Consider the following 15128-nt stretch of genomic DNA (forward strand, 5'->3'; position numbering starts at 1 on the left):
AATATTGGTTATTTCTTCAGTGCGGTGGCTAGGAGGATATAGAAGGTATTTTTTAATGGTTCTATCAAAATATCCATTTTGTCTAAAGACATGGGTGAAGTAATTAATTTCTTTTTGTAGTTCATCCGGGTCATTTAGAAGAGAGTATGCTCTATGTCCTAAGGTAGAAATAGTTCCAAGTTTTTGTGGAGGAAAATGATGGGACTGACTATGAAGATATCTATTAGTGTTGTAGGTTTCCTATACATTGAGATTCTAAATATTCCAGAGTAGTGGGACAGTTTTATATCCAGGAAAGGTAGGGAATAGTCATATTCAAGTTCAGCTGTGAATTTTATATTAGGATGCTGATTATTGAGATGATAAAGAAAATCTATGAGAGAATTGTGACCGTTGCTCCAAATAATAAAAATGTCATCCACATAACGTTTCCAAAGTTTAGGTTTAAATGAGAAGGATGATATAGCTTTTGTTTTATTAGTATAGTATCTGCCGGTAGTATAATATCTGCTGGTAATATAATAATATTACCAACAGATAAAGGCAAAGCTACAGTTGTCCTCAGTTCTGAAGATTACCATAATAAGATGCTTCAACTGCTAGAAAATAATATCTATTCAATACTTCAGGAAGATCCAACTCGAGAATTACAAAATCGCACCAACAATTTATTAAAAACAACGACTGAACTATCTTACAACATTCGCCTTTCTCTGCGCTCTCTTCATCCACTAATCCCACATATTTATGGAGTGCCTAAAATCCACAAGGAAAACATCCCTCTTCGTCCAATTGTGGAAGGTATTGATTCTCCGACTTACAAACTTTCTAAACATCTTGCTAAATACCTCAAATGTTTTTCTAACAAGTCTTTCATTAACAACACCGTGGACTTTGTATCACACATTAAGGATATAACTATCAATGAGAATGACATCATAGCTAGTTTTGACATAGTTTACAAATGTCCTTACAGAAGAAGTACTGATATTACTAAAAGACAAATTATCCAAAAAAATGTTTGCTTTGCTGACCCATTGCTTAAGTCTGGTTACTTTTGATATCAAGACACCATCTACAAACAAAACCAAGGTCTAGCTAAGGGCAATCCTTTATCCCCTATTCTTCCAAACATTTATTTAGAGGATTTTGAAACAAAAGCTATATCATCCTTCTCATTTAAACATAAACTTTGGAAACGTTATGTGGATGACATTTTTATTATTTGCAGCCACCACGGCCACAATTCTCTCATGGATTTCCTTGATCATCTCAATAATCAACATCCTAATATAAAATTCACAGCTGAACTTGAATATGACAATTCCCTATCTTTCCTGGATATAAAACTGTCCCACTACTCTGGAAAATTTAGAATCTCAATGTATAGAAAACCTACAACACTAATAGATATCTTCATAGTCAGTCCCATCATTTTCCTCCACAAAAACTTGGAACTATATCTACCTTAGGACATAGAGCACACTCTCTTATAAATGACCCGGATGAACTACAAAAAAGAAATTAATTACCTTACATGTCTTTAGACAAAATGGATATTCTGATAGAACCATTAAAAAATACCTTCTATATTCTCCTAGCCACCGCACTGCAGAAATAACCAATATTAAAGGTAATATCTCTATCCCATACATCAGTTCAGTTTCTCAAAAATTAGCTAGAGTTCTGAAGAAGTACAATATCAGCACTTGTATTGTTCTATCAGAAGTTATGAACTAGGTATCATTACTACACTTCCAAAAATCCGTTCTCTAGTAAGCCATAATAAATTTAGTTTAATCCTTTATCCAAGTGTGAGCAAACAAAGTTTACGCCTGAAAGTATCTTCAAGACTGGGGTAAGGTGGTACAACACCAGGCACTCCTTGCAAAGGTGGAGCAAGCTACCAACTTAATGCCTAACATTAGACAGATCCGCAAGGAGATGTGTTTTAAAGGATTAAACTAAATTTATTATACTCTAACCAAGTGAAAAATAAACTTTCAACATCTTTCTCTAAATCCAGAGTAATTTATTAAAAAAGGGTGGCACGCCATTTGGCAACTTCTATAGGTAGAGATGACCTGCTAATGCTTCTGCCTGGTATCTCCACTTGGGCCTGGCTCCCACTGAAGAGACCTCAATAAAGGTCGAAATTTGGATTGTGGCCCTTCCCTTAATGCATAACATTAGACATATCTGCAAGGAGATGTGTTTTGCATTATGGGAGATATGGGAGATACTGAGATAGGACTGTTGGTAGCTTGCTCCACCTTTGCAAGGAGTGCCCTGGTGTTGTACCACCTTACCCCAGTGCTGAAGATACTTTCAGGCGCAAACTTTGTTTGCTCATGTTTGGATAAAGGATTAAACTAAATTTATTATACTCTAACCAAGTGAAAAATAAACTTTCAACATCTCTAGTAAGCCATCCGAAGCCTCATCATCATAATCTGAAATATCCTGGCGTGTACAAGATATGGTGTGACTGCAATATCCCTTATTTTGGTCAAACAGATAAATCTATTGAATTACGTATAGAGGAGCATAACAGAGACATCTCTTACAAAAGAACATGTGTCAGTGCCTTATCTAGTCATGTTCTTTTCTCAAACAATCCTGATGATGAACACTAGGGTCATTCAGTCTGCTGGGATAGATCCAAAAACATCTTTCGTTGCCATGATGAGTTTAAAAGAAAAATTGTGGAGTCCAGAGAAATCATCCTTAACCATGAACATTTAAATAATAATTTAAGCTACAACCTCCCAGATAGCCATTCCGCTGTTGTTCAGTACTAGTGTTCACGAGAGACTGCAAGCATGCACTCACCAAACAATGCCACGATTGAAAGAACAACTTAAATGTAACTATAACGTTTTTCATGTTAATTATGTACTGCAATTTTCTCTATGTTTCTCAGTTTTTATAAGCTTCAGTGTTTTTAATGCTGTTTCATATTTTTAATAGACACCTGAAGAAGGCTGTCAAAAGCCAAAACTAGTGTGTTATACCATTAGAAACTTACAGTTATTCTCGGTTTTCAGTCATTAATTCTCTTTATACAAATATATATATATATATATATATATTTATAAAATTAAAATTAACTGACTAGAACCCGAGAAAGTATAACAAAAACCTTCAATAAATCACGACTAGTTTCATCGGTATTCCAATTTCTTCAGGTGAGTAAGAAATAACATAAGACTTATAAAAATAACAAGGTAAAAAACATGGACTTTCTAGCTCAATAAAAAGAAACAGAATAGTAACAGTCATATTTGAATAGGTGACCACGTGCTACTGTTGGCATGAGTAGAATTTGTGTGACAGCTAATTTTAGAGCACCTGTATTGGATTATTGCGCAATGCGAATCAGACAAATTGTAGCTTAGATTGTTATTCAAGTGTGAAGGTTCCAGAACTATTTCTTTTGATTCTATAATAGGTCTTTCAAATTCATCCTTGCATATATATAAATTGGTGTGGCCATTCTTTGAGGTTAGAGTTGGGGGAGAAAAGCACATGACTGGAAAGGAGACTCACTCGTGTTCTACTGTAGGAGATGTCATGTCTATGTTCCTCAAGACGAAGTGAAACAGATTTATCTGTCTGGCCAAAATAAGGTCGACCACAGTCGCATATAACTTTATAAACACCAGGAAAATGCAGTTGGTTGTGTTTTGGTTGACTCAGAAAAGAACAAAGTTTTGGCAGAGTAATATAGTCAGTCTTTATGTTGAATTTCTTCATAATCCTAGATAGTTTTGGGGTAAGAGAGCTGATAAATGGTAACTGTATATGAGTGATAGCGTTGGATTCATCTTCTTGTCGAGGTTGTTGGCGTGGTCTCAACTTTTAGTGATGTTACAAGATTAATATCCATTATTTAAGAAGGTGTTTTTCAGGAAGTTAACTCTGTTTGAAGATCTTCCTCTGTGGAAGTGAGACATCTTGCTCAATGGGCAAGGGTGGAAATGATGCCCAGTTTCTGAGGAGGGAAGTGATGAGAAGAGCCATGCAAATATCTATCAGTGTGCGTGGTTTTCCGAAAAATTGAAAATTTAAGACAGTCAGGTGATCTACCGATCTTTAGATCCAAGAAGGGTAGAACGCCGTTAATCTCTAGTTCTGAAGTGAATTTAATGTTCTGATGTTGATTATTTAAATGGTTTAGGAAGTTTTGAAGTTCCTCCAAACCATGTTCCGAGATAAGGAAGACGTCATCAATGTAGCATAACCACAGTTTAGGTTTTAAAGTAGCTATAGAAATAGCTCTCTCTTCAAAATCTTCTAAAAAAATGTTAGCTAAGACTGGGAATAGAGGGCTACTCACAGCTAACCCGCTAGTTTGTTTATATATTTTATCCTCATAGCAGAAATAGTCGGAATTGATGCAGTGAGTTACAAGAGCAAATTTTTTTTTAGAAACCTTTCCTTAAGAAGAGTCAGAACTTCATCTGTAGGTACATTCATAAAAAGAGATATGATGTCAAAACTCACCATTCTGTCAGAGTCTATGAGATTTAAATTTTTAATTTTTGAGATGAAATCTTCAGAGTTTTTGATGGAGGAGGAGGAGGAATTGCCAACTAAATGTTTTAAAGAAGCAGCAAGATATTTAGACATTTGTATGTGGGTGAGTCAATACCTTCCACAATAGGTCTTAGAGGAGTGTCAGCCTTGTGGACCTTAGGCAGGCCATACAAACAAGGAATAAGGGGATGGAGAGAGCGGAGAGATAGTCTTGTGTCTAGGAAGTTCAGAAGTAGATTTTAGAAGATTGTTTGTACGGTTATGAAGTTCTCTTGTGGAATCACTTTCTAGAATAGAATAGGTATCAGAACTTAATAAGTTGTTAATCTTTGAACGATAGTCAGATTTGTCTAAGATTACAGTTGCTTTCCCTTTATCAGCAGGTAAGATAATAATGTCATTGTTGTTACGATGCTGGTGGATTGCTTTTCTTTCTGTCGGAGATAGATTATCTGTAGGGCGACGACTGTTTATAGTAAAGATGGCATCGATCCAAAGTAGATTCGCAGTTTCTTTTGGTAACTGCGTAGCTGCCTTTCAACTTTTGTAAGAAAGAGTTCCTTAGGAATGGAGGTCGGAGAAGGAACGAAGTTAAGACCCATTGAGAGTATGCTAAGTTCTGCAGGAGAAAGAGTGTGTGAGGATTTGTTAATCACAACATTTTTTAGATTTTGTGAATTGATATGGGGTTGGCGAGTGTGCTCCTGTTTAAGTTGGTCGAATTTTCTGATAAGAATTATAGTAAAACTCTGGTAAAAATTGGACTTTTTATTAATAGGTTAGTTTTTCTGAAAAGATGCAAATTTCACTCTGTCATCCCAAAGTTTTTAGAGTTCAAAGAATCGATTCACACTAAACGCGCTTATAATATCTACCGCAAGGCGTTAGCTTCTTTGTTCTGTAAAAGAGATTCTTTTGAAATTATCTTAAGTTCATCTTTAGATAACAGGTCCTGGATTGATATTAAAGACATGAGCTCCCGCCGTGCTTCTAGATCACAACTCCCCACCAAATTAACTCTTATCAGAAAATTCAACCAACTTAAACAGGAGCAAACTCGCCAACCCCATATCAATTCACAAAATCTAAAAAATGTTGTGATTAACAAATCCTCACACACTCTTTCTCCTGCAGAACTTAACATACTCTCAAAGGGTCTTAACTTCATTCCTCCTCCGACTTCCATTCCTAAGGAACTCTTTCTTAGAAAAGTTGAAAAGGCAGCTGCGATGTTACCAAAACAAACTGCGAATCTACTTAGGATCGATGCCATCTTTACTATAAACAACAGTCATCACCCTACAGATAATCTATCTCCGACAGAAAGAAAAGCAATCCACCAGCATCGTAACAACAATGACATTATATCTTACCTGCTGATAAAGGGAATGCAACTGTAATCTTAGACAAATCTGACTATCGTTCAAAGATTAACAACTTATTAAGTTCTGATACCTATTCTATTCTAGAAAGTGATCCCACAAGAGAACTTCATAACCATACAAACAATCTTCTAAAATCTACTTCTGAACTTCCTAGACACAAAAGACTATCTCTCTGCTCTCTCCATCCCCTTATTCCTCATTTGTATGGCCTGCCTAAGATCCCCAAGGCTGACATTCCTCTAAGACCTATTGTGGAAGGTATTGACTCACCCACGTACAACTGTCTAAATATCTTGCTGCTTCTTTAAAACATTTAGTTGGCAATTCCTCCTCCTCCTCCATCAAAAACTCTGAAGATTTCATCTCAAAAATTAAAAATTTAAATCTCATAGACTCTGACAGAATGGTGAGTTTTGACATCATATCTCTTTTTATGAATGTACCTACAGATGAAGTTCTGACTCTTCTTAAGGAAAGGTTTCTAAAAAAAAATTTGCTCTTGTAACTCACTGCATCAATTCCGACTATTTCTGCTATGAGGATAAAATATATAAACAAACTAGCGGGTTAGCTGTGAGTAGCCCTCTATTCCCAGTCTTAGCTAACATTTTTTTAGAAGATTTTGAAGAGGGAGCTATTTCTATAGCTACTTTAAAACCTAAACTGTGGTTATGCTACATTGATGACGTCTTCCTTATCTCGGAACATGGTTTGGAGGAACTTCAAAACTTCCTAAACCATTTAAATAATCAACATCAGAACATTAAATTCACTTCAGAATTAGAGATTAACAGCTCCTTGGATCTAAAGATCAGCAGATCACCTGACTGTCTTAAATTTTCAATTTTTTTGGAAAACCACCCATACTGATAGATATTTGCATGGCTCTTCTCATCACGTCCCTCCTCAGAAACTGGGCATCATCTCCACCCTTGCCTATCGAGCAAGATATCTCACTTCCACAGAAGAAGATCTTCAAACAGAGCTTAACTTCCTGAAAAACACCTTCTTAAATAATGGATATTCATCTTGTAACATCACTAAACGTTTGAGACTACGCCAACAACCTCGACAAGAAGATGAATCCAACGCTATCACTCATGTACAGTTACCATTTATCAGCTCTCTTACCCCAAAACTATCTAGGATTATGAAGAAATTCAACATAAAGACCGACTATACTACTCTGCCAAAACTTCGTTCTTTTCTGAGTCGACCAAACCCAAATCACAACCAACTGCATTCTCCTGTGTTTATAAAGTTATATGCGACTGTGGTCGACCTTATTTTGGCCAGACAGATAAATCTGTTTCACTTCGTCTTGAGGAACATAGATGTGACATCTCCTACAGTAGAACACAAGTGAGTGCCCTTTCCAGTCATGTGCTTTTCTCCCCCAACTCTAACCTCAAAGAATGGCCACACCAATTTATATATATGCAAGGATGAATTTGAAAGACCTATTATAGAATCAAAAGAAATAGTTCTGGACCCTTCACACTTGAACAACAATCTAAGCTACAATTTGCCTGATTCCCATAGCGCAGTAATCCAATACTGGCGATCTAAACTTAGCTGTCACACCCATTCTACTCATGCCAACAGTAGCACGTGGTCACCTATTCAAATATGACTGTTACTATTCTGTTTCTTTTTATTAAGCTAGAAAGTCCATGTTTTTTACCTTGTTATTTTTATAAGTCTTATGTTATTTCTTACTCACCTGAAGAAATTGGAATACCAATGAAACTAGTAGTGATTTATTAAAGGTTTTTGTGATACTTTCTCGGGTTCTAGTCAGTTAATTTTAATCTTATAAATGTATACATCCCGAGTCAATCCTAATTACAACAATATACACATATATATATATATATACACACACACACATATATTATAGGAAGGCAAAAGTAGATTATGTTATGAACCAAGCTGAGAAGGCCAAAAAAAAATACGGTAAAACCTCATTTTATGAACTTAATTCATTCCAGAAGGCTGATCATATAACAAAACGTTCATGATAAGAAACTATTTTTACCATAGTAATTAATGTAAAATAAATTAATCCATTCCACATGAAAAATTTTCACCTGCTATCATAATTAAAATAAAAAAATAAAATAAAAATAAGAATACAACAGGAACCTTACCTTTACTGAAGATATATGAGAAGGAGGAGAGAGGAAATTATTCTGAAGATGAGTCACCCTCCATAAAAATGTCAAGTAACTGCCCCTCAAGTGTCACTGCTCTTTTCTGTCTTTTTGTGGGTGGACTAAATGATACGATTCTTTAGCTTTGATTACAAACTTATCTAGAGTTGTCTGGATTTGCTTGTTCTTAAAATTTTTCTAAAATGTGCAATGATATTATCATTAAACATGTTAATACCATTATTAACTATAGATACATCAGAGTGCCACTTTTCTAAAGTGGTTTGGATTTTTTCGCAATGGAAGCACAGTTTTAATTTCAGCAGTGGAAATGATTCCCTTACTGGGCCCCTCCTCTGAAAAAATTTCCTTAACAACTTCCTCATGCTGCTGCTTTTGCAGTTCTTTCAGCTCCTCAGTGATAAGCTCTCTCTGATGATCTTCCACCAACTCCTCTCACAACAGCTCATCAACATTGTCCACTTCTACACCCTCTGTCCAAAAAGAAACCCGAACTTTTGATAGAAAATAAAACACATGCCAATTATAATTATTCAAATTATTTTTTTCAATCAATATACTCTCTCTCTGCTTCGATACTGCATTTGGCATGGTAAATTAATTCATTAAATGAGTTTTTTATATTGGTTTTTTGGATACTGTTGAGGGTTGTGGTTACCTGCTTGAATGTTTTCAATGGTGTCATATCGCTTTACTTTCATCAGCAAATGAAGTCGGGAGAAGAGAAAGAAGTCACAGGGAACTAAATCAGGTGAATACAGTGAGTGATCCAACACACAAACTTAGTTTTCGCTCAAAATCTGTCTTACAATGTTCGAACGATGAGATGTGCATTATCGTGCAAAAGTGACCTGCTGCCTGCATCACAATATTCATGATGTAAGCAATGAATTCTCGCTATCAATCGCTTCAAATCTTCGAGATAAAACTCACCATTGACTGTTTGCCCAGGCGGAATGAATTCTTTGTGGATAATGCCCTTGGAATTGTAGAAACAAATCAGCATTGTCTTTACTTGTGACTTCTCTAAGTGATTTTTTTTTCAGATGCCCCTCTTCTGATCTCCACTCAGCACTCTAGTGCTTTGTTTCGGGCTCATACTCAAAACACCACATTTCGTCACCAGTAACGATCGTTTCAAGGAAGTTTGACTCCTTATGAGTGGTTTTAATGAGGTCCTTGCAGTGTTCAACTTGATACTTTTTTGGTCGTCAGTCAACTTGTGGGGAACAAATCACGAATTCAGTTTATGAAGGCCCAAACTCTCGGTCAAAATATTGTGCATAGTTGATTTTGGAATTCCCAATTCATCTTCAATCAATCTCACAGACGATTTTGGGTTTTCTTTCATGAAATCATGCACTTTTTGGATGTTAACTTCACTCAGTGCAGTTTTTGGATGGCCCAGCTTTTCGTCGTCCTCGAGCATCTCACGATCACTTTGAAACCGCTTAAACCACTCGTAAACTTTAGTATGGGATAAGCATTCATAACTGTATGCTTTATGAAGCATTTGATGCATTTCAGTAAAACTTTTACCAAGTTTAACACGAAAGTCAATCGCAGCTCTCTGTTTGAAACTCATTTTCTGACCATTTGTCAAAACACACTGTCACTCTTGGCACTATAACTCGGCTTCTAATGAAACAAATGTTATAAACAGTTAACCCAAAACTAATGAAGTTGCCGTTTTCGACAACAAAAAGATATAACAGGTGGCACCACTAGTTTCTTCTGTTTGCAAAAAGTTCGGTTTCTTTTTGGACAGAGGGTGTAATCCCATAGATCTGCCCAGACACACAATTTCATCAACCACAGATTCTGCTGGCTCTGCAGGAAAACCTTCAAAATCCGTGTGTGTTACACTCAGGCCACAATTTTTTCAAGGCTGAGTTCATAGTTTTCAGAGAAACTCCCCCCCCCCAATGCTTTATTTATAAGCCTCAAGCAATGCAAGATGTCAAAGTGCATTTTCCAAAAGTCACTTGAGGGTCAGATGACACTTCGAAGCACCATTGAAACAAAGCCTTTGTGTAAAGTTTTTTGTAATTGGAAATGACCTGCTGATCCATGGGTTGGATGAGAGGGGTGGTATTAGGAGGCAGAAATTTGACTTTTATAAGTTGTGCTAACCCATATCATCCTCCAAGCCTCGAGGGGGGGGACAATGAGCAGGAGCATTGTCCAGCACAAGAAGTGCTTTCAAAGGTAAACTGTTCTATTCAAGGTCGTTTTTTTACACTGGTGACACACACTTTGTGGATCCACTCTATAAAAAACTGCCTTGTTACCCACATCACATCTAGTTTACTTTTTATCACATTGTTTGCTTTAAACACTCTGGGATTTCTGAGTGAAACACTAACAATGGTTTAATTTTATAGTCACCACTAGCATTATCACACAACAAGAGAGTTAACCGTTCCTTCATCAGTCTGTGTGTCGGCAGTGCTTTCTCTTGTTGTGTAAAGTCCTATCTCATCACAATTAAATACTTGCTGAGGAATAAATCCCTCTGTCCCTATATAAGTTTTAAATTCACCCACAAATTGATTAACAGCCTCTCCATGCCTTACTACAATAAGGATCCCAATTATCTTTTTAAAACGCACAAACCATCCCCTACCAGCTTTAAAATTGTCGCTGTAGGCACTAGATCCTGGGGCTGAATGCTTGAGGCCACTATGTAGTTGCTTAGCTTTTTTTGCAAATGACTGCCTCCAAAATACTGTCACATGCCATTTGTTTATCATTAATCACTAACAAAAGTTTCTCCATTTCCTCGACAGCCTGAGATCTTATAGGATATGAAGTTTTCACTCCTTTCACCACATGAACCTATTTAATCACATCTCTATTTTTAATAATAGTACAGATTGTCGATTTTCCCATGGTAAAACCAAAAAAAAAAAAAAAAATCAGAAATATGAGTTCCATTTTCCCATTTAATCAAATCAATATCAAATTAATCAATAAAATTTGTTTGAAATTTTAACATTTGTTTTAAATTTTGCGTTTATAATCTTTTTTGTGCTTCTTATGAATACCTTTGAAATGAAATTTATATGAATAAGCATATATTTACTAATATATGCTTATTCAACAAAATAAAATACGCGCCGAAATAGAATACGAATGAAGCAAAATTTGTGAACAAACACTAATGTGCGATTTTTTCCCGTTAAATATAAAAAAGAACAAAAAAGAAATAATAAATAATAAAAATTAAATACATTTCTTTTAAGATTAAAAAAAATCTACTTAATCTTAAAACATTTTAAATTTGTTTTCATTATTTCATGTCCCCCCCCTCAACAAAACTTATGGTCCCCAAGGGGGCTGCAGCCACAGTTTGGGAAGCGCTGGGGGTAGATGATGCGGTTTGCTGTAGTTGGTGAATTTGAGTGGTGTAGACAGAGAGTTGTAGAGTAGGTGCCCTCCCTCAATGAGTCTTTGGGCTCCTTGGAGGTGTCGTAATAATAATGATAATAGTATACCCCACACTTTAACATACCTCAATTGAGGTCAAACTCATCTGGGCAGTAGTCCTTCCTGTAATGCATAGCATTATAAATGTCTGTAAGGATGTATGTTCTGCATTATGGAATACTAAGGCAATGGTTGTGAAGTCAATAGCTTCTATATACAAGTAACCTGATCATGAAGATGCTCATGCACATACATTGTTTACTTACACTTGGATAAAGGATTAAACCAAGAATATAATTTTTCTTGGCATCTTTATAGTATAACTGAGTGAAAAAATTTCGAGTTATTATGTGTGAATAATGTTTACTACAGGACAGATAGAAAACAGACAAGACAGGTGGATAGTGGAGATGCCCAAGGAAATAATTATGATAATACCTGGAATATATAAAATAATGCTGATGAAGAAACTTTGCCCATAAAAAGTAGGTGATAAAATATTAATGGAATTTAATGTTGTTTAAACTCTCAGTTAAATTTTCTATAGGTGTGGTGAAAATATTTACACAAAAATTCATTATTGCATTTCCTAAGTCAGGTTTCTGATGATCAGAGAAAACTGAAGATTTAGAATGGAAATTCAATGTATTAAAAAGTGGTAAGTGGCAAAGAAGGAATGCTCTTTGAGCATTAGGCATTTATTTCTAATGAGTTTTCTTTTTCATCATTTATGGCCTGATTTTATCAAGAACAAACAAACATAATTAAATGAAGATCTTTGTCTCAGAGATTTATTTCAATCACTTTTTTATCAATGTTCTGTTTCTATTTTCTCTCTCTTTTATAGGTATTTTCAAAGACAATGCTCTGCTGAAATGGTGACCATCATTCCACCACCTTCCTTCCTTCCTTCCTTTAGGTCTGAATTTGTTTGTGCTTCTTAAAACCAGTAACAAAAGCCATAACTGCATTCTCAATGGAGAACTTATAGAACACTAAGAGGTACAATTTTTAGTGAAGATGTGATCTTCTGTTGCTTATGCCATCTATTTACTGTCTGGCTTGAATCCTACCAAACCAACTTACCATCTCCTTTTTTATTTATCTTGTTCTGTTCTTTGGAACAGTTTTCAGAATTTCCTCCAGACTATAACTACTAGCTGTTTAAGAAGCATATCACTTTGTGTTGGGGAAGAGAGGCTAAGTTATTAACTAAAAAAGATCTCACCAAGATGACAACAGTACTGTAGGATTGTAAGAATTACAAAAGAATATGCATTTGTTCAAAACAGCAAACTTGATATCATAACTACAACCAATCCTGCATTTGTTCTGGGATACCAGTCTTTTATTCTCAAAGTCCCTCTATTTCTCTTTCATGTGTGCTTTATGTCCACCTCTTTTTTTTGCTGTTATAGATATCTTCCACATCTTTAAATCCAGATTTTTTTTTTTTAGTGCATCTTAAATGACCTTTCTTGATTATATTACAGACCCTTATATCTACTATTCTTTGGGTTATCATTAGGCTTTTTTGTTGTTATGCTCAATGTCTCACTTCCACAGGTCATTGCTGGTAGAATAATGCTGTTAAAAAGGTTTGATCTTATTTTGATATATACTTTTTTGGTTTGTGATAGTGTCTTCCATCTGGTTAAAAGTTTCCAAGAAGCTTTTTTTCCACCTAATCATTTCATTTGATATGGGTTGGTCGATTGTTAGAGCCTTTGCTACTAATGGCTCACGAAAAAAGTTAAGCAAGTTTGAGTGTGGTTAGTAGTTGGAAGGGGTTCAATCGTTCAGTGCTGTTGGCACACTCTCCCTCTATGAGTCTTTGGACTTCCTGGAGGTGTCACATAATAATAATATATCACTGTCCATTTTGATTGTCTGTCATGAAGAAATGTACCTCTCCACTCTATGATTTTACTTTGCAAGTTAATTTGATGGTCATGACAATATTCATTTTCATCCAGTCTGTCATGTGAGGGTGTATATGTAATCCTGTTGTTCCACAGAACAAATCTACTAGAAATCAGCCACATCGTCAGTAAACAGAAGTTTTTTTAAGATTCTCTCCACCTATATTCAAACCTCCATCTAGGTTGATATGTATGTGTGTGTGTAATTTTATCATATAACTTATATATTAGAATTATTGCAAATCAGAAAAAAGGTGTGCAGTTAATATTTTGGCAATAAGACTGCTCTAGTGCACGATCAATTGAGAGGAATCGTGAATAAAACAATTACGTACATACGCTGATACTGAAAATGTTAAGGATTAATTATCATGCTTTATTCCAGTCAGTTTTTCTAAACAAAGCAGTTTTATAGCCTATATAAAACAACTATATATACTGATAATTTTATTTTTATAATTCACCTCGAACATTTTTAGTATGTCGTTCTTTATTCCAGTAACAATTCACAACCTTAAATAGTTCCTCCAAATTTCCCGCTGCGATTCACATGTATGGTGCAATTCACATGGGAAAATATCTCAGCTGTATTTTTTAATACACATCTATGACTATACTGTTTGCCCTCTGCTGATGTATTTTCTACACTTATATTAACAATCCCGATTAATAAATATCGTTGGCGTTGATGGAGATGATTCGTAGTAGAGGTTCGGTGTAGCGGTTGAGACAGTTGTAGGTGTCCTCCCGCGATGAGTCTTCGGACTCCTTGGAGGTGTCACGAATAATAATAATAATATCACGTCATGTCTCTTCAAAATTCGCTGCACTTCGATATTTATATTGACAAGTAATAAAAGTTCGAAATGCGTTTTGATTTTCTTCTACTCATACTTGTTGAAGAGAATTATTTAAGATAAGAAGATTCTACAAATACTGTATATATATACAGTATTTGCGTTGTACGTTGTAATAATAATAATAATAATAATAATAATAATAATAATATATACACACACACAAACATTATTATTATTATTATTTCGGGAGACCCAGCTTATATATATATATATATATATAAGCTGGGCAAGAGTGTGGTTAGCAGGGGTGTTAGAGCTGGGTTCTTTACTTTTAGAGTGGTAAATGAGTGGAATAAGCTGCCAGAGTCTGTAATCGCATTGTTGTGTAGACATGATGTTTAGGGCCTTCCTCGATGAGTCTAAGGACTCCTGGAGTCGCCCGAAATAATAATAATAATAATGTTTGTGTGTGTGTGTATATATATTATTATTATTATTATTATTATTATTATTATAGCTCGACAAATTATACAAAACCCTTAATAGTCACGCAAAAAAATTATGCGCACATGACCCTCACTTTTTTTGATAATGTATCCCAATGAGTCATTTGAAATTCCACAAATTGTTTAATAGACGATACAATGATTGGAGAAATTATTATTATTATTATTGAATAAATAAAATATATTCTGTTTTGTTTAGCCTGCAGCTACTCGCCAGAAAGCAAAATTTACTCGTCATAGCAGAGTGCAAGAGTGTGTTTGTCGAGTCCTAATTATTATTGTTGTTGTTATGTTTAATATTATCAGACCTCCATGTAGTCAAGTGACTCATCGTGGGAAGTCCAACTAGTACACACACAGTTCATCACACCGT

The 15128-nt window shown here is 35.3% G+C and overlaps 1 protein-coding gene across 2 annotated transcripts in view; it reads right to left on the reverse strand.

Annotated features, from left to right (window-relative positions):
- Gen (XPG-like endonuclease) overlaps positions 1 to 14193 on the reverse strand; it is a 317873-nt gene extending 303680 nt beyond the window's left edge. For both annotated transcript variants that reach the window (XM_090416218.1, XM_090416217.1), the window contains exon 1: positions 13914 to 14193. The gene's annotated coding sequence lies outside the window, so the exon portion shown is untranslated. The remainder of the gene's footprint in view (positions 1 to 13913) is intronic.
- Positions 14194 to 15128: the final 935 nt, after the last annotated feature.

This window comes from Typopeltis vanoorti, chromosome 3, assembly GCF_054136105.1.
Source record: "Typopeltis vanoorti isolate ZY-2024b chromosome 3, IOZ_Tvanoo_1.0, whole genome shotgun sequence".
NCBI classification, from domain to species: domain Eukaryota; kingdom Metazoa; phylum Arthropoda; class Arachnida; order Uropygi; family Thelyphonidae; genus Typopeltis; species Typopeltis vanoorti.